Genomic DNA, 18,311 nt, shown 5'->3' with positions numbered 1-18,311 from the left:
GGGTTAAGGCCTAGGCCGGGCGGAGAGTGCGCTAAAGGGCCGCGAGGGGCCGGCGCGGAAAGCTCTGAGGCCCCGGGCCGAAGGGCCAGCAAGGGGCGTGGCTAGGGACGGGGGCGCGACCCGAGCAGGGTAGGTGGGCGGGGGCAAGACGGGGGCGTGGTCGAGACGGGGGTGGGTCCGCTGGAAACTTGAGCGCCAGCCCCGGCCGCACGCTCCGCCCCCGGCCCCCGCCTCCGGGTCCCGCCTTCGAGTCCCTTCCTTCCCGGCGCTGGCAGGCGGGCCGAGGCGACCGCAGGCGGCGGACGGGCGGACCGGCGGACGGGCGGGCGCCTCCACCTCTTTCCCTCCCTCGCTGCCGGCTTCCTTTTGTTTTTCTGGGAGGCGATGAACGCAGGGCCGGCGCGGAGGCTGCGGGCGCACGGAGGCCCGCGCTCCTAGCCACCCTCCCGGCCTCGGCGCGCTCGTCCCGGGCAGCGGCCCGCGCCTGCCCCAGCGCCCGCGGCGCCGAACTTGGGCTGGGGAAGCCGGCGGACCGCGTCCTGCTGCGGAGCAGGTAGGGTAGCGAGGGGCTGCGGGCTCCGGAGAGTGCCGGCGTGTGCACTGGCGTGAGCTACGATCGGGCTCTCTGCGTGCGTGAGTGTGTGTGTGTGTGTGTGTGTGTGTGCGTGCGCGCGCGCTCGCGTGTGTGTGTTGGGGGTGCCTGTGTTTGTCTGCGTGGTGGAGTTGTGGGTGACCGAGGACGGTGGCGTGTCCCTGGAATGGCGTGTCCTCGTGGGGATCCGTGTGTGCAGTGGGTGTGCACATTTTGGGCTGCGTTTGTGGAATTGTGTGTCCGGGCGCAGTTGCTGGTGGGGACGGGTGCGGGGCGGGTGGCTTGGGGGAGCGGCTGCGCGTGGGGCGCGGGTGGCGGGGTGGGCGTGGGCGTCCAGCCTTGCGTGCGGGGCCCTCTGTCCCCCGCCGGCCGGCGCAGTGCGGAGCTCCAGGGCCCTGGGAGACAGCTGGGATCCGAGGGAGGTAGTGCGGGCCTTTGGGGCAGCCTCGGCTGGCCCCGCGGGGGTGGGGGGCAGGTGCGCGCGGCCCACGTGGGTGGCAGGTGAGCTCCGGCCAGGGTAGGGGGCTAGCGCGGTGGCCATCCGCTCTCTCCTTACGCGCGGAGGGGCGACGGACAGAGAGCCCTGCTCCTGAGTTAGGAGCCCTGGTATCGCCGTGACCCGCACTGCGACCTGGGCCAGACACGCCACCTTCTCTGGTTGAGATTTGGTTCTGTATCAAATGGGGACAGTTCCTCCCTTGGGGTATGTCATGACATTTAAAATGAGAACGCGCTAAAGGTAGGTCTCGGCCGGGTGCTTGGCACATAGTAGGTGCTAAGTTAATTGAATTAGCGTCTCTCTCTTTTTTTTAATCCATTTTTCCCCTTCATCGTGGGTGGGGCGATTACGTCCCCCGCCCCCCGCGCGTGTTTTGTGCCTCTCTCACGGCCCTAACTTAACCGCGAAGCACCGAGATTCGAGAAAGTTTAGGCTGCTGGGTGCGCCGCCTGCTCGCCGCATCTCCCGGGCGGCGCCGCCTCGGGTGTGCAGGAGCGCGCAGCGCCCCGCAGCGAAGTCTCCAGCGCCCGAGCTGGGGGTCCCTCTCCTGGCCAAACGCGGCGGCTGCTGGAGTCGGGAGCCTTTTTGTTCAACAAGTGCCTAGTCCCCGGGGCTGTAGCATCTCACACAGTCTGCCAGCCGGGGGGGGGCGTGGAAGTGGTGCTCCCCGCAGACGTGAATCTCGGGCTCCCAGGGCATCCCAGCCTGGCCTCGTCAAGCTGAAGGCCATACCCCTTTACTCTCGGCCAACACCCATTCCCCCTAGAGGAGGCTGTTTGCCAGGACGGCGAGTCCCGCCTTGGGCCTCGGCATTGGATTCCAGCCGACCCAACCCCCCCCCCCCCAACCCATGCAACTGCGGTTCTGTTGGATCAGCCTTCCGCAGCAGGCCGAGGCTCCGTGGGACCCTTCCTCCTAGTCCCACACCACAATGTGTCAAATATTTAGTTTGAAACCTACTACTGTGTAACATTGAACGGCAGTGGATGTGCACACCCTCTAACCACGGTGCAATCTCGGGGAGAGCCCTGCCAACCGCAGCACGGCGCTTGCTCAGACCCAGCAGGGCCAGCTGGCCCGCGCTGCCCTGCTGCCTTCTCCCAGAGCTGGTGATTCCTTCCCTCCATCGCCGTGGTTTCTTTCTTCCTCTCACGACCCTCCCCAGTCCGGAAAACAAATAACCTTTCACCAGGGGAGCGGCCAGCCTCATGGTGCGTGAGGCTCTCAAAATGGAGCAGTGGCATGGAATGGGGCCGGGGGCATGGGGACCATCACGGGCTGTGCGGAGGTATGGGATGCGATTCCCGGGATCATCGGCTCTCGGTGGGTGTGCTCCGGGAAGCTGGCATCCTTTGCAGGCTTTTATGACACGGGAGCCGAAACCTCTCGTTTGCTCTGTCTTTTGCCAGCACTGACCGCCGAGGCTTCAGCGGTGATCGCAGGCCAGGGGACCTGGCTAAGCTAAGTTTTCATCTGATTTGGTGTCAGGGGCACACATAAAATGCAACCTGCTTTTTCTGTTTTCGTAAAGTGATTTTATATCCTAGAGGGGAAAAAAGGGCCTTTCATCTGAATCATGCTCTCTTCCCCGTAATCAGATTCAGCAATACTGGAAAACAAAACAAAACAAAACAAACAAATCAGGCTGGCTTTCTCAGATCAGAAGATAGACTGAGAGCTGGCCTGTTTGTTGTTGTGGTGGTTGTTTTGTATTTTCTGCTTTAAGCCACCCTTTATCTCAAGCAAACCAGTGTTTTGGCCCTAGATCTATTTCTGTTTCACTTTTGAGAGCGCCTGTAATTACTGAGCTCTTGAGGTTTTATTGGATAATGTGCCGGAGGGAAGGCTCAGGGGCTCTGCCTCTTGTTGCGGTGGGATGTGGTTCGATGTGGTGCGTTTTAGCCTTGCTTGCTCCCTTTGGGTTCCGCTTTGATGCTTTTTGTAAGGTGGAAAATAGATGTCAACGTGTGATAATCGTGGGGGACACTTGGCATTGGGAATCAGAAGGCTGGAAGCTCAGACTTGTGCCGGAACAAGTCTAAACCCCAGAAGAACAGAGATTTGCCCAAACTCGGGCCAGTATCCATCCATTTCCAACAAACCCTCTAGAGGGAAACTCTTAAGAGATATAAAGGAGCTGGGACTCATTCTTCCAGAATTTATGCTAATGCTGCTCTCTGGCCACTGACCGGGCCGGGCAGAATTCGGAATGCAAGCTTTTGAACCCCAAGGAGTGGACTCACCTTTGTGCACAGCCCCCATGTGGGCCTCGTCTTTATTGAGCTCTGTCTCTACCTGGAGATGCTGCGGAGTTTGCTCTTAGTAAGGCAGAAGTACTCTCTTCCCTGGCTGGCACCCGCTACCTTCAGGGCTCCGCGTGCACGGTTACAAAGGTTGCCTTTTCCCATAAAATACCCTAGTGTGTATCTGTGCATTAGGCACTCTGTCTCCCCGTCACGCCTACGGTCCTTCCCTCAAACTTATTCTAAGACCTCGTATTGCCTCTCCTAAACGGTAAAGTGCTCAGGTCACTGAGGAACCGGTGATAATCCTGGATAGGACTAAGGAGCCCCAGAGTGTATTTGGCACCAAAGAGTAAGCTGCTTGGCAGCTGAAATTTTATCTAGATCGGGATCAGGTTTGTGTTAGAATTTCGCATTCCAGGAAGCCCTAAACCAAGCTTGTTTGTTACGGGATAATGCTTCCAATTTGTGAGTCGCCAGCCCAGGCTTGATGTGGGGGGGAGGGGATTAAGCGTATTTTGCTAGTGTGTCAGCCCCAAATGTCATTGTGCTTGTGGAAGGAGGGCACTTGTAGCCTTTAATGACGCTCTGTCTACTTTGGGCCTCACCATTCTCCCGCAGTCTTCGTTGGGTTTCTTTGGCGTTTTCATGCCCACATGCGAGGCTGTGCCCTCGATGTATCTCATACAGCTCTCCTGCTCTTTGCTTTGGGTCGAGTTTCCAGCCAGGGGGTGACAGGTAATTGTATACGGAGATAGCAGAGGGGGTTCAGGAGCTGTCTCCGTGACTCTTGCTCTATGGGGGGGGGGGGAAGATGTTTCTTTCAAAGCACTTTCCACCAGAAAAAAAAAAAAAGAGGGTGGAACCTAGTGGCGTGGGTTTTAATGTAACTTCAGGTAATCGATACAGTTTGACAGGTGCAGCATTTCTTAGGTGCCGAGGAGCCAGTCTAGAGAAATTTTTTTTTTTCTTTTTATCATCAGAAAAGCACAGTAAATCCTTTAAGAGAACCCTGCCTTGGCCATGTCCTTTCAAGTATAATTGAATTTCAGAGGCAGAGCTTCATATCTCTGCATTTATGAGGCATGACTAACTAAAGACACCTTCGGGGAGATGTTAGGCTTTCTCCCTGCTGCAACCCTCCCCTGCCAACAGCAGGTGGGCAGAGATGTCTTCTTGGGGCTCTTTTCATTTTTCTTTATAAGCCGAGTGCACCGCCCCCCATGCACCTGCTAATCCAGCAGCTGTGTTTTCCAGATATCGGTTTCTTTTCAGCTCTCGAGGTACAGCTCAGATTGGCAGGAAACCAGGAGACGGGGTAGGGTGCTGGCATCCGCCGTCCCTGCCTCATTGGGTAAGTTTCTGAAGAGCGAGTGATGGGTCTGCGACCCTTGCCCAAGAGACAGTTCAGTGTACTCCATGGATAGAACTACCGTGATTCTGAAGACAGGAGGAAGGCTTTGGGGGGCTGCACGGTTCTCCTCCTGGAAGTCTTCCATGATTGCCTCAGTACCCTGTTGCCGCAGCTGAAATCGTCCCTCTCTCTGTGTCTCTTTCAGCCAGGGAGGTGTCCCTGAGTCAGGCCCCCTTCTAAGCGCTCACCTTTCACCTGGGCTCCCATCAGGTGAGCAAACCTGAGTTCTCCCAGTGCTCGGACCCCACGCCGTGGTGCAGGCTGCACGCAACTACACCATCAAAGCGGAGCCCCGAACTTCCCCTCCACCCCCAAGCCGGTCTTTTTTACCTGTTACGACGAAGGACTCTAGCCAGCTTGTTCACGACAGCTGGAGATCTCCTGAGTGTGTCTGAGCTCTTTCCCTTTCTTTCTCTGTCCGTAAATCGGTCAGCTCTCTGTTGCCCGGGTCCCTCCTCTCTGTCCCCACGGTTCCTCTTCTGCAGAGTAGCGCTTTCTCGTCCCGTATCCTGGAGCCCGGCCTCCAGTTCCTCAGTCATCGCTGCCATCAGGTCGGTGTTGAAAACAGATTTTGTCGTCTAACTCTGTGCTCCGGGCCCCCCCGCCCCCCCCCCCCCCCCAGTTCATGCTCTTCCTTAGTCAATGTTCTTCTGGACACCTGCCGTGTGCCTTGCTCGAGCAGGACTCTGGAAGCTGGACACAGGCTTCCTTCCGGCCACAGCCCGGCTTGGGCTGGGGGTTGGGGAGACCACCCACGTCTCCTGAGAGCCCATCTGAGGGCTTCTCAGACCTTGACAAGTGCCCCAGGGAAGCACCACTCCCCCCACCCCACCCCAACTAGGGCAAAGGGGGGTCACGGTTCTGGGGTCCGATCTTCTAAGCTGCAGCGGGAGGGGTGCAGGTGTCTGTGGGGGGGAGACGGGACTGTGAGGGGGAGGGTGGCCGGGCCGCTCCAGCGCCCACTTTTCTTTCTTCTCTCCCACCCAGACTTCTTTATCTGCTAAACTCCTACTCATCCTTGAAAGGAAGATTTGCTTAACTAACAGCTTTATTGAGATATAACTTATATACCATGAAGCGTACCCATTTCAAACATGTCCAATTCACTACTTTTCAGTAAATCTACAGAATTGCGCAAGCGTCGCCACAGTCCAGTTTTAGAACCTTTGCATCACCCCAGAAAGCTCCCTTGTGCCCGTTTACTGTCCTTCTCTGTTCCCGCCCCCGCCCCCAGGCAGCCGCCAATGGGCTTTCTGTCTGGAGATTTGCCTGTTCTTCCTGCCTCTGGTTTTATAGGTTTGGCCTAAGGGCCTCTTCCTTGAGGCCTTCCTGGAGTTTTCCAGGGAGAGTTGATTGCTCCCCCAGGCTGATCAAGTGGCCGGGTGCTTGTTTCCCCGGCTGGATGGCCGGCTCTTTGGCACAGTGACTGCGACCTTCTGGCCCCCAGCCCTCCCCTAGCGCGGCGCTGGGCGCCCGGGGTGCACCCAGGGCATGTTGTGTGTGCTTGGTGCAGTCGCCTCCCCCGTGTTTCTTTTGTCAGCTCCCGAGTTCGAATTCAGTAGAGGGTTAGAATTCTAAATACAGGGCAGGCAATTATGATGTGGGGCAAGAACGTGTGAGGCAGGCGGGGTCAGACCCATTTTTTAAATGAAAACATCCAGGGTGCCCAGAGCAAAACAACTCACCCAAAGCCATCAGCAGGAAGGAGAAGAACCAAGAATTAAGCCAGGTCGCTTTCTCCCCCACCCCTGTTTGGAAATCAGGGCACACCTTCCTGTGGCTTTTCCTGGAGTCCCGTTCAGTTTTTCTTGTCATTGCCTCCAAGTCATGGAAACAGACTCCTTGTAGGGTATGAATTTGCCCTACGCGGCCCATCTTCATTTGCCCCATTACTTGGCTCACGGCTGGCCAGGTAGGAGTGACTCAAAGCGCGTGTGTGTGCGTGTGTGCGTGTGTGTGTGTGTGTGTGTGTGCATGCAGAGAGGTCTCCTGGGAGATGGATAGAGAGAGGCCCCGGGGGTGCGGGAGGCGCACTTACCTGGCTTGTGCGTTTCAGAAGAACTTCTCTCCTTGTGTCATTTTTGCCCTTTCAAGAAAAGCGGAGGAGGAGACCCCAGTTTACAGATTGCAAACCGAGTCACGGAAGCTGTATACGCAGTGGATGCAGGTGGATCGGGGTCTGGGGTGTGGACGGCCAGGTCACAAATGCTCACTCTCTCTCCCACCGATGCACAGAACTTGCATGATAGACAGCAAGAGTGTCTCGTCTCTTTCTGGAGACTGGAGATGTTGGGGTCTGGCAGACCTGGGTTTGAGTCAGGCTCTGCTCTGTCCTTCATCAGCTGGGTGGCGCTTTGGAGCTCCGGTTTGCTCACGCGCACTAAGAGGTTCCGTGGAACCGTATCACATGGAACGTGGATGTATTGGACCCAGTTGAGTCTTTGGCCGGTCACATGTCTGCGGCCAGTGCGGGTGGCTGTTGCTATTTCAACATTCCTGGGTGGCTGGCGGTGCCTCCTCTGCTACTCAGTATTTCTTTTCCAATTCAGGTTTATTAGGCGTCTTTGACCCAGACCGTAGCAGCAAAGCATTTGAGGTGGGAGCCTGTGAATGTGTGCGAAGTCTCCTGGAGGGGAGCTGGTGCGGCTCACGATTTGAAGTTTGGGGAGCTGCCCTTTCGGATGGCCCGGCTTCTCAGAAGCATCTCTGAGGGTCGCTGACCCACTCGTGGGGACCCTGAGCGAGGGGGAGCTGCACAAAGAGATCTGCAGGGTATTCCTGCAGATGAGGCCCTGATCTCTTGATCCCCCGCCTCCTTGAGCGTTGGAAGCGTTTATTGAGTTTGGATGCTTGCGTGCTGGTGGGCCAATGGGCTGCCTGGGGGCTCTCGGGGACGCTGGCGGAGTTATGATTCTGTGCGGCGGCGTGTGTGTGGATCACAGCCCTTGTTTTCTTCCCCTCCAGCAGCAAAATGCTCAAGTCTCTGCTTCCTTCCTGTGCATTTGACAGGCATCTCCAGACAACAGAATTGACGACAGCTCCCCACCCTGCCCCGTCACTCCCATACTCGCTTTGCTGTGCCGTCATCCGTTTTTGGAGGGAAGTGAGCACCGCTCAAAATCAGTCACCCGGGGTTAAAAACAGATCACTTCCAACACGGTACCGTTTTCTGTATTTACATGTGGTTCACATGTGGGGCTGGAGAGTCGCTCCTGCCCGTGTGAGCGTGGGATGTCTAGAAAAGGCTGCCCCAGCCGTGGGCCCGAGGCAGAGCCGTGGGTGGGCAGGACCGACGGCTCGCTCACGCTCTCTCTCAGCCCTCTCCAAAGCGTGGGGTGGCGGTGGCAGCAATAAGGCTTTATTAAAAATCCTCAGTCATGCAGTGCCAGCCGCGTGCCTGGTGACGCAGCCTGGATGGTCTGGTTCAGCTTCCGAGGGTGGGAGACAACATGGGGTGGCTGCTCTGGCTTCTTTGGGCGTCTTTCTTCTCAGTAAGTAAAGGGAGAAAGATGCTCAGGCTTGGCTGGCTCTCGGGCTGGGGTTTTGGCACCTGTGATCCATTCTTATTCTCCGGGGAGCGTCTGCCCCTCTTCTCTCTCTCTCTCTGAAGATGGGATCATGACCTGCCCGCTTTATGAGCGTACGTTCTTGGCGATACGCTGTTAGCTGGCCTGAAAACAGCATGGCCCGGCCGATTGTTTTGAGAGCGAGGCGGAAGGTGGCTTATGCATTTAGGAACTATTTTCACCATTGGTCGAGCCAGTGGCGAGGGGCGGGGAAGATGTCGCCCAGGTAAGGGATTCCAGGCTCTCTCGGCCAGGGGCCCCCAAGCACTGGGAAGGTCTCAGGGTGGCCCGGTGCTCCTTCCCCTAGCGCTTTGTCCCGGGGCCACTTGCTGGCTTCCCACGCCGTCCGCGTGATTATCCTCCTCATCGCCGCCATCACCGTCATCACCATCCAGTCTCCACGCTGCTTCCCAGCCTTTGAGTGATTGCTTGCCACGTAGCCCATTTGCGTTGAGTTAGCTGTTCTCTGCTGGCAGGTTGGGGAGGGGTGCCCACTGTTAGGAGGGTAGTGGGGGGAGTTAGCACAAGATGATGATAGGCCTGGAGAACCCAAATGGGTGGGCGATGGGATGTCACTCTAAAAGAGGCCTCGTGGGGCGCCTGGGTGGCGCAGTCGGTTAAGCGTCCGACTTCAGCCAGGTCACGATCTCGCGGTCCGGGAGTCCGAGCCCCGCGTCGGGCTCTGGGCTGATGGCTCGGAGCCCGGAGCCTGTTTCCGATTCTGTGTCTCCCTCTCTCTCTGCCCCTCCCCCGTTCATGCTCTGTCTCTCTCTGTCCCAAAAATAAATAAACGTTGAAAAAAAAAAATTAAAAAAAATAAATAAATAAATAAAAATAAAAGAGGCCTCGTGAGACCCCCTGGTCTGGAATGTTCTTGGAAAATCCCACCTGGGATGGTTAATTTTATGTGTCAGTTTGACTTGGCTAAGGGATGCCCAGATAAAAACATGACCTCTGGGTGTGTCTATGAGGGTGGTTCTTGGAGAGATTAGCGTTTGAGTCAGTCGACTGAGTAAAAAAAGACCGCCTCACCGATGTGTGCAGGCATCATTCGACCATCGAGGGCCCGAATAGGACAGAAAGGCGGAGGGAGGTGGGATTTACTTTGTTTGAGCTGGGAAGTCCTTGTCCTTGTCCTTGGACATCAGTGCTTCTGGTTCTCGGGCCTTCGGCCTCGGACTGAATAACACCGGCTTTCCCGGGTCTCTAGCTCGCAGGTGGCCGACCGCGGGATTTCTCGGCCTCCAAAGTCGCGTGAGCCAATTCCAGTAAGTCTCCTCATATGTATATACCTCTTACTGGTTCTGTTTTTCTGGAGAACCTTGACTGATACACCAGCCATTCTGCAGGCCCCGGGAGAGAGTCAGTGGTACCTGTTCTGTTGAGCTCCCCTTCGCCCTTACAGGGAAGATAAATTGCCCTTCGCTTACCCTCTTCACCGGTGCAGGTTGGAGCCTGACCTTGCTGGTTGGGCCCTGTGCTTGTCTGCCTCTCCCAGGGCAGCGGACCTCTTTGCCTGCAGGACCTTGTGGATTTCTCTTCCTTGGCCGCCCCCCTTCCTGGCACAGAGCCTGGAACACAACGGATGCCCAGATGTGTGGCTGGACCACCGCTCTCTTCCCTCCCCTGTTGGATGGGGGGGGGGGGAGTTGAAGTATTTAAACCTTAACACCTTTGCCAAAGGGCCTCGCTTTGCAGGCTTGAATGTGTGATCAGCAGGTCAGCACACTCATGCTGCTTTCTGTGCTCATCACTGATTGGCGAGTGTTTTACCCCTTCATTAAAATTATGAGACAGCGGTGTAGAAGCCATCAAGGCTTTCTGGGCTGGCGGAATGACCCCCATCTGATCATTGATGTCTGGCTTTACCTTGGCGTGAGTGGTTTTTCCTCTCCAGATCTCAGTTTCGTTATTTGTCAAATGGGACTCAGGACCAGGCCACCTTTACAGTCTCTGTCTGCTCTACGATCCGACATAAAGCGCAGAGACAATTTTCCTAGGCCAACCGACTGCAAAAATCAAAAAGAGAACCTCTTAGAATACACAGACATCTTAGCAAGGGCCATCTTAACAGCCTGCACCAGAATTCAGAAGACGCTGGCGATGTTGAGGAAAAGATCTGTGGAGCACAGATGGGAAGGAAGGGGAAGGGTCAGAGGATACTGAAGTTGGGGAGGTGAACTCTTGTGTGTCCCATCCGTCCATCCGTCCATGCAGCACTTTCTTAGAACTTCCGGTTCCCGGAACGGCGCTCTACGCGAAGGAATGAGCTCGTAGTACAAAGGTAGTGAGTTCAGTGGAGCGCAGAAGGTTGGCCATTGGCGGTGGAGCTGTGGTCTGAGGCTCTCCGTCCCGTGTCTGATTGAGAAGCTGTTTGCTTATCCCTTCAGGAAGGACACGCCCAAGGAAAACCAGTCCAGAGGAGGCGGGTGGCCCTCCTTTTTGTAATAGTTCTTTCTGGGAGGCCCGTACCGTACCACTGATTATCTAAGAAACTGGTGGCTGAACTTCTCCTTGAGACTAATCGTGAATTAGAGAGAAGTCAGAGTTAAGGGAGTATCATAGAAGACAAGTAATTGGGTTACTTTCGGATAAAAGTACCTGTGTGTGCAAACTCCTGAATTCATTGAGTTCGTGAACTATTAAGAATTCCTGGAGATGAGCACATTTGTGGTCATAGGTCGGTAGGTTTTTGCTATGAAAATCAGAAGCAATTTAAACATTTCTCCTACATATAAGACTGGGAGCAAGGTATAGAACTGTCTGGACGGTGTCATTCCAGTTGTGTTGCGGAGGGAAAAAAAGGTCTGAGGAAATAGACGAGAAGGGAATACACCAGGCTCTTAACAGCAGCCGAGTCTGATGGGATCACGAGTGGCTTTTCTTTCTTGCTTTTTCACATTCATCTACACTCTGACTTTTCGCCAGTGGGTGTGTATTACTCTTGGAGTTAAGGGGAAAAAAAGGTTTTGAAAGGAACACCAAGAGCACATTCCTCTGATAACCTTGTTTACCCTATTAATTTGCTTAGCAAACTTTCTTTTTATAGTCAGACTGGCTGGAACCCACAAGTTCCATACTTGGGATGATTTGGATTAATGGAAATTTAGCATAATACATCATTAGAGTTTGCTAATGCCATCTAAATTCAATACCAAGTAACTCTGTTAACTGGAATATGAAGAAAAATGTTCTGAGTCTTCCTAGAAATCCACCAGTTCAACATGGCGGAGGGTGGAGTCTGTGGCCTAGAATATGTTTCTTCTTTTCCACTTGCCCGAATTTGGGCGTTCACTTTGTTTCTTGACTGAGAAGGAGCCTATGTGGCCCCTGCTGGGTTTACCCGGGGTAGTTTGATGAGGTGGCTTGGTGTCCTTGTACCGTTGCGCCTGGTCCCAGCTTCCATTGCTGTTTCTTTGCTTTTCTCGTCACGGGTGTTCAGCACAGTGGAACCTCTTCCGGAGATAATCTCCTTGCTGTTCGTGGGTCAGGCTGCTCAGTCCACTGCTTCAGTCCACGGCTGCTGTGGACTGAATAGCTTTTTCAGTTCCCCACCCCTGCCCTTCCGCCCCATGACAGCCCAAGGGTAAACCTGCTGGTCTTTATCTCCGTCCAGTTGGAGGACTCATGGGGGTGATCCTTCCCCACTCCATGTGCTGCTCCTGCCTTGGACCTTGGGTTGACTTGGGTTGGTGTTGGGTTGACATTGGGTTGACTGTATTTACTGGCTGGCAAGCAGGACCCTCTCAGCCCTTGTTAGGGCCATGCCGACTTTCGGTGGCATCCTTCCAGAGCTTCTCAGGCTGTCATTCCCATCATTTTTCAGAGGTTTAATCTGTCTGAGTCCAGGATATTGAGTCAGCAGTGGAAAGTTATGAAGTCGAGGCCAATCGTCAGAGAAATTGGCCAATATCAAGGATTAATTTCAGGGTGAATGAAGGAGAGACGTTGACGGCTCGGCTGTCTCTCCAGGCAAATAATGTTGCTGTCAGCTGTTGCCTTTGCTACAAGCTCGGGGTCCGCTTACAGTTTCTCGGGTTAGAAATTTTAAAAAATCACATCTTTATAGTCTGCTGTCCCTATTTGTGATCTTGAGAAAGAAAATAATTGTCAGCGAAATTCCACACACATCTGGTAAACGATTTCAGGATCTTAACCATAAGGAAACCATATTTAAAAGTTAGGATGGCTACAGTATTCGGAAATTATTATTATTTTTTAATTTTTTTTAATTTTTTTTTTTAATTTTTTTTTCAACGTTTATTTATTTTTGGGACAGAGAGAGACAGAGCATGAACGGGGGAGGGGCAGAGAGAGAGGGAGACACGGAATCGGAAACAGGCTCCAGGCTCTGAGCCATCAGCCCAGAGCCCAACGCGGGGCTCGAACCCACGGACCGCGAGATCGCGACCCGGCCGAAGTCGGACGCTTAACCAACTGCGCCACCCAGGCGCCCCCCTTTTTTTTTTTTTTTTTTTAATTTTTTTTTTCAATGTTTATTTATTTTTGGGACAGAGAGAGACAGAGCATGAACGGGGAAGGGGCCGGAAATTATTATTTTTGAAAGCTGGGTCCTCAGTTTATTGCAGGATTCCACAAAGAGGCAGGAAGGAAGCCCTCCAGTCACTGGAAGCAGGTAGGTAACCATGGAGACTGGGCGTGTCCCTGGGGTTTCCTGGGTATCCCAGTTGTCCCGGAAAAGGATACATAAGCCTGACTTCTATTTCTGAAATTGTGCGTGTGAGTTACATTTTTCTAAACAAAGGTCATACGCTTTATTGACTCCACACTCGTGACGTTTCGGACATAATTTTGCCCTCCTTTCTGGCTGCCTGATTATTAATGCTGCGTACCCCCTGCCTTTCCTGCCAGAAACACGAAACACTTCAATGCACCCCGGGAGCACCTACCCATAAACAGCTGGAACAAAATCTTCTAATAAAGCTAGGGGTCCTGTCTCTAGCGGGAACGATGGTTGCTCTGTACGATTCGGCAGATTAGTCCGATGCTTATATTTTTGCGTGCCAAGCTGGGCTCTGGGCCCTGGGCCCTGGGGGACGACAGGGAACAGGATGTGGGGGGGGCCCTGCCCTCGCCGAGCGCATGTCATGGTTGTGACCCATAACATGACGGTGTGAAGCCAAGGGGGGGCCCTGGACCCCTCCGCTCCCGGCTCACTCGGGCAGCCCCAGAGCCAGAAAGAGCCTTCTATGGCATGAGCGGCCGGAGGCCCATGGTGGGCACCCCTGCCAGATGCTTCTTTGTGGTCACTTCACGGGTGAAGTGACAGGCACGTCCGCTCTTTGGCCTCCCTTCTGCAACGCACTGCAGCCTCGCCACCGGACGGCCCTTTTGGCACAAGCTTGTTAACTGGCAGGGACCGGTGTGGGCTTGTCACAGCCTGAAGAGGCTGCACGGGCGGGGAGCAGACTGGACGTCGGCGATGTTGAGGAAGCGGCCGACCCCAGCCTCCGTGTACGCGGTGATTTGACCGGCGAGCTTGGTCTTTCGGCCGCAGAGGATGCTGTCATCTGAAGAAGAAAACAGCCTCCGGGCCCCCGATGTCCCGGGCTTAGAGGCTTCCTGCCTCGTTGAGCTGCAGAGGGTGACCCCAGACCAGAGATGCCTCTTCTTGACGCTGGACCGACTTCTGTTCGAACAGGTAGTGGACCGGCTGTTCTGTTTAAAAGGAGAAAAGGCACCTGCGTGGCCCCTCTCCCGCTCCCCTTCCTGCGATGGAAACAGCACCCGCCGTGGCCGTCCCCACGCGGGTCCCTGGGGTCTGCTGGGAGCGCTGCCCTGGAGCATTTGTGTCTTCGTCCGAAATGGGAATTATAAAACCCCCCTCCCAGGACTGTTGTGAGAAATAGCCACTGGGCCTCTTGTTTTTGTTTTATTTATTTATTTTTGAGAGAGACAGAGAGAGAGCATAAACAGGGGAGAGGGGCAGAGACAGAGCGGGGGGGGGGGGGTGCGGACAGAGGATCCGAAGCGGGCTCCATGCTGATAGCAGGGGGCCCGATGCGGGGCTCGAACCCACCAACCGCGAGATCATGACCTGAGCCGAAGTTGGACACTTAACCCACCGAGTCACCCAGACGCCCCAGCCGTTGGACCTCTTGTAAACTCCAAAGTGCTGCATTAGTGGAAAGACCACCACCACCACCACCACCACCATCATGGATGTTTTTATATTCACATCCTGCAGCCCCTGACACGTGAGCGTCTGAACAGCAGGTTTCCTTGCTGGGTCTTTACGGCTCCCCCTGGGGAAACTCTTGGGTGTTGGGCCTTGGGTTATGGGGAAAGAGCACACTCCCCTCCACTCTCATTGTTTGCCCTCGTTTGAGGAGAGGACCTCTCCCCCACCCCCAACCTAGTGAGCACCCACACATCCTTCAGGAAGCAAGCGGGCCTCTTATGCTGGTCGATACCTTTTCCCTGCCTGTGCCCTCGGCACCTGTACCCCGCCCTCATCGTTAGGGTGTCTTTTCGACGAAATGGCGTTAAAAAAAATAGTAAGTCTTTCTTTCCAGCAGAGGGTGGAGACCGAACACGTTCCCATTCATCTTTCTAGTCCCTGTTGAGCTTTGCATTGGGCCTAGCCCTTGCCCTTGCAAGGATGGGGGTCCGGTGGACTTGGTGGCGAGTGGCCGAGGCAGCTCCAGGTGAGGGTCCCCACGTGAGCCCCCGCACGTGCACCCCTTATCCTTCCAGCCCCAGAAGTACACCACCTTCTCCGGGCTTGTCCCACACGTCACTTAGAATGAAGATGGGGAAGGCACAGCTAACTGGCACTGTCCTAAATGGCACCTTAGCTCAGGTCGTGAGAATTAGCCCCCACTCATTCCTTCATTCGTTCGTTCGTTCACTCAACAGTTAGCCAGCGCCTGCTATATGCCCGGGATTCTAGGCACAGGAGATGGGTCAGTGGGGAAGAAGAATCTCTTGGAGCTCCTCTTGGAAGTCACCCAGGGTTACTACCCCACACACCTTGAACTCGTGCACAGAGCGTTCTAATCAGATTAATTTTTATTATTTATTTATTTATTTTTTTATTTAAAAAAAAATTTTTTTTTCAACGTTTATTTATTTTTGGGACAGAGAGAGACAGAGCATGAACGGGGGAGGGGCAGAGAGAGAGGGAGACACAGAATCGGAAACAGGCTCCAGGCTCCGAGCCATCAGCCCAGAGCCCGACGCGGGGCTCGAACTCACGGACCGCGAGATCGTGACCTGGCTGAAGTCGGACGCTTAACCGACTGCGCCACCCAGGCGCCCCCAGATTAATTTTTAAATGTGACGCGAGGAGAGTCCAACGGATGAACTTCAACGTGCAAAAGGTCCTCGTGTCTTCTCAGAGGGAAGAAAAGAAAAAAACAAAACAAAACAGGAAAACTAAGCAAAACGTACTTCCAGAAAGTCAGTGAAGAATTTTTCCAACCATGCAAATGCCGACTTGCTAGCTTTCTTCGTGCTGTTGTTGTAAGGGTCCCCGTATTAAAAACCCACCCACCCTGTTGTTCTGAAGGCTGAACCCAAGATGTGGAGTTATGTAAAAGCCAATTAAAAGCAACTACTGTGCCATTGTGCTGTAAATTTTGAGAACTGGATCAATGGAGGTTGTGGAAATGCCAAAGTTGTTAAGACTTTGGTTGCCATGACAACAGTGCTTCTCGCGGTGGGTAGTGTGTTACCTGGGAATTCTTCTCGGCCAGGCTTTCGAGGCGACTGCATTTCTCTCTGGGTAAGGGGTGGGGTCCTCCGGAGCGAGGTCCCAGTCCCGCCAGGCCACCTGTTTCGTGACCTTGGGAAGAAAGCCGCTTCCCGTCTGCCTCGGTTTCCTCCCTTTGGGGACCGCCACTCCACGGCTGTGAGTGTGGCACAGCCACGCAGCACTTCTCGGAAATCACCGCAGTAATTTGGAGATTTCTGACGGGCCCGCTGGCTTTCAGGCTGCCTTTGGGGGAAACCAGGATGACAGGGCCGAGGGAAGGGGAAGGGACTGCCCCAGGTCCCGCTTTACCTGTCTTGCCTGGCCTTAGGTGACGGTGCAGTTCTCTGTCCTCTTGGCTAATGGCCAGCTGGGACCTGCCTGCTTTGTTTCGGGGGAGGGGGTTGGGATTTAAGCCACCGGCTGCCAGGATCACGTCTCCTCGGGGCTCTCAGTTCGCAGACGTGCTCTCCAGCCATCATTTCAGTAAGCTGGCTTAGTCCGGAGCCCCAGCCTCCGGGGCCACAAGTATTTTACAGGCGGGGGATTTACAGACGTTGGGATTTGCCAGCGACTTGTCCGAGGTCTCGGGGCCCTAAGGCAGGCAGGCCAGGATCGCCGTGGGCTCCTGAGTGCGGGGCAGAGACGGGGCTGTGCCCCAGGGAGGCCCCGGAGCCCACGCTTCTGCCGAGGCCTTGCTCGGAGCTGGCCCCAGCACCCTCCTCCAGGCTCCAGCTGACCAGGCCTCTCAGTTCTTAGCACTGGGCTCAGGGCCGCCGTGATGTCTCTTTTGGGGTGTCCCTGCCAAGAAGCTTCCTGGGCAATACGTGCTTTTAGGACGTTGAGATCCAGAGGCGTACAGGAGGCCTCTGCTCTCTTAGCTGGGACGAGGGCCCGGGAATACCTGCTATGTGCCACCTGGCTGACGCCCCATCCTGCCCCGCGCTCCTGCTTTGCCGGCTAAATTGGGGCTAATTAGTGCCTCTGCAGGGCTGCGGTGCCTGCCCTCCTTCAATGAGACCGGACTGACCTTTTTCCGCTTGACGGGGCGGTGGGTCACTGGAGGTTGGTTGCTGGGAAATGATACAGCAATTGGGGAGTTTTCAACTCAGTGGGAAATAGGTCGTGGCACCGACATTATTTAACCCTCCGCAGGGCAGCCTGACTGTTTAGCTGAACGTGAGGCCCTGGAGGATGCCAAGGGCCGTGAGATCGAGGGTTGAATGGGTGCCGTGGGCCGCCCCGTGTCGCCACTCTGCAGTGGCCAGACTCCCTCCTGGTGTGACTGCCCCTTGGGTGCTCGCCGACTGCATCGGGCCGGGAGAGACCCAGAAGGCAGAAGTTTGCTTCAGAGGACAGGTGTGTTTCCAGCCTTGCCCCGGGGGAGTGAAGTTTTTAAAAGTATTTTTTTTGTAATGTTTATTTATTTTTGAAAGAGAGAGAGGGTGGGGGCAGGGAGAGGGAGACACGGAATCCAAAGCAGGCGCCAGGCTCTGAGCTGTTGGCACAGAGCCTGATGTGGGGCTTGAACTCACGAACCGAACCTTGAGATCCTGACCCGAGCTGAAGTCAAGTGCTTAACAAACTGAGCCACCCAGTCGCCCCTAGAAGTATTTTTTTTTTATGTTTATTTCTGAGAGAGAGAGAGAGACACACACACACACACACAGAGACAGAGCATGAGTGGGGGAGGGGTGGAGAAAGAGAGGGAGACCCAGAATCCGAAGCAGGCTCCAGGCTCCGAGCTGTCAGCACAGAGCCCGACGCGGGGCTCGAACCCACGAAGCACGAGACGGTGACCTGAGCGGAAGTTGGACGCTTAACCCATGGAGCCACCCTGCGGGGAATACCGTTTAATTAACTCAGCCATATTTTCTGGGAGTTGCTTCTCCAAGTGCAGAGGGGTCTCTCCCAGCCTCCCGGGGCCGCTGGCCGTGGGGCCACGAGCCCGTCACCGGGAAGGTGGGAGGTCCCTTTAGTGCGCGTTGAAGGAGGCTGGCGTGTCGTCTTTGTCATCCTTAGGCTCTTAAAGCAGACGGTGGGGACCCTGTGGCTGGTCCTGTTTTGCAGACTGTGACCTTTGAAACTCTTTCCCTCGACCTCCAAAGCCTTGACCAGCCACTCTTTGAGGGTGTGGGGTTGAGACCCGCCAGTGCTGGCTGGACACCTGGGCCGGGAATTAGCAGCTTCGGGGTGCGCTGGCCTGTCACCCTTTGCAGCCCCCCCTCCCCCCGCCCCGAGCCTGTGTCCCCACCCGGGAGTTAGGCGAGGCCACCGGCCCTG

At 55.2% G+C, this 18,311-nt stretch overlaps 1 protein-coding gene across 1 annotated transcript in view; it reads left to right on the top strand.

The window, feature by feature from the left end:
- Positions 1–227: 227 nt before the first annotated feature.
- HPCAL1 (hippocalcin like 1) overlaps positions 228–18,311 on the top strand; it is a 105,215-nt gene continuing 87,131 nt past the window's right edge. The window contains exon 1 of the mRNA XM_043604546.1: positions 228–553. The gene's annotated coding sequence lies outside the window, so the exon portion shown is untranslated. The remainder of the gene's footprint in view (positions 554–18,311) is intronic.

The sequence above is a fragment of the Prionailurus bengalensis genome, chromosome A3, assembly GCF_016509475.1.
Source record: "Prionailurus bengalensis isolate Pbe53 chromosome A3, Fcat_Pben_1.1_paternal_pri, whole genome shotgun sequence".
NCBI classification, from domain to species: domain Eukaryota; kingdom Metazoa; phylum Chordata; class Mammalia; order Carnivora; family Felidae; genus Prionailurus; species Prionailurus bengalensis.
The sequence above is the reverse complement of the archived record's forward strand: the minus strand, read 5'-3'. Positions and strand labels throughout refer to the sequence as shown.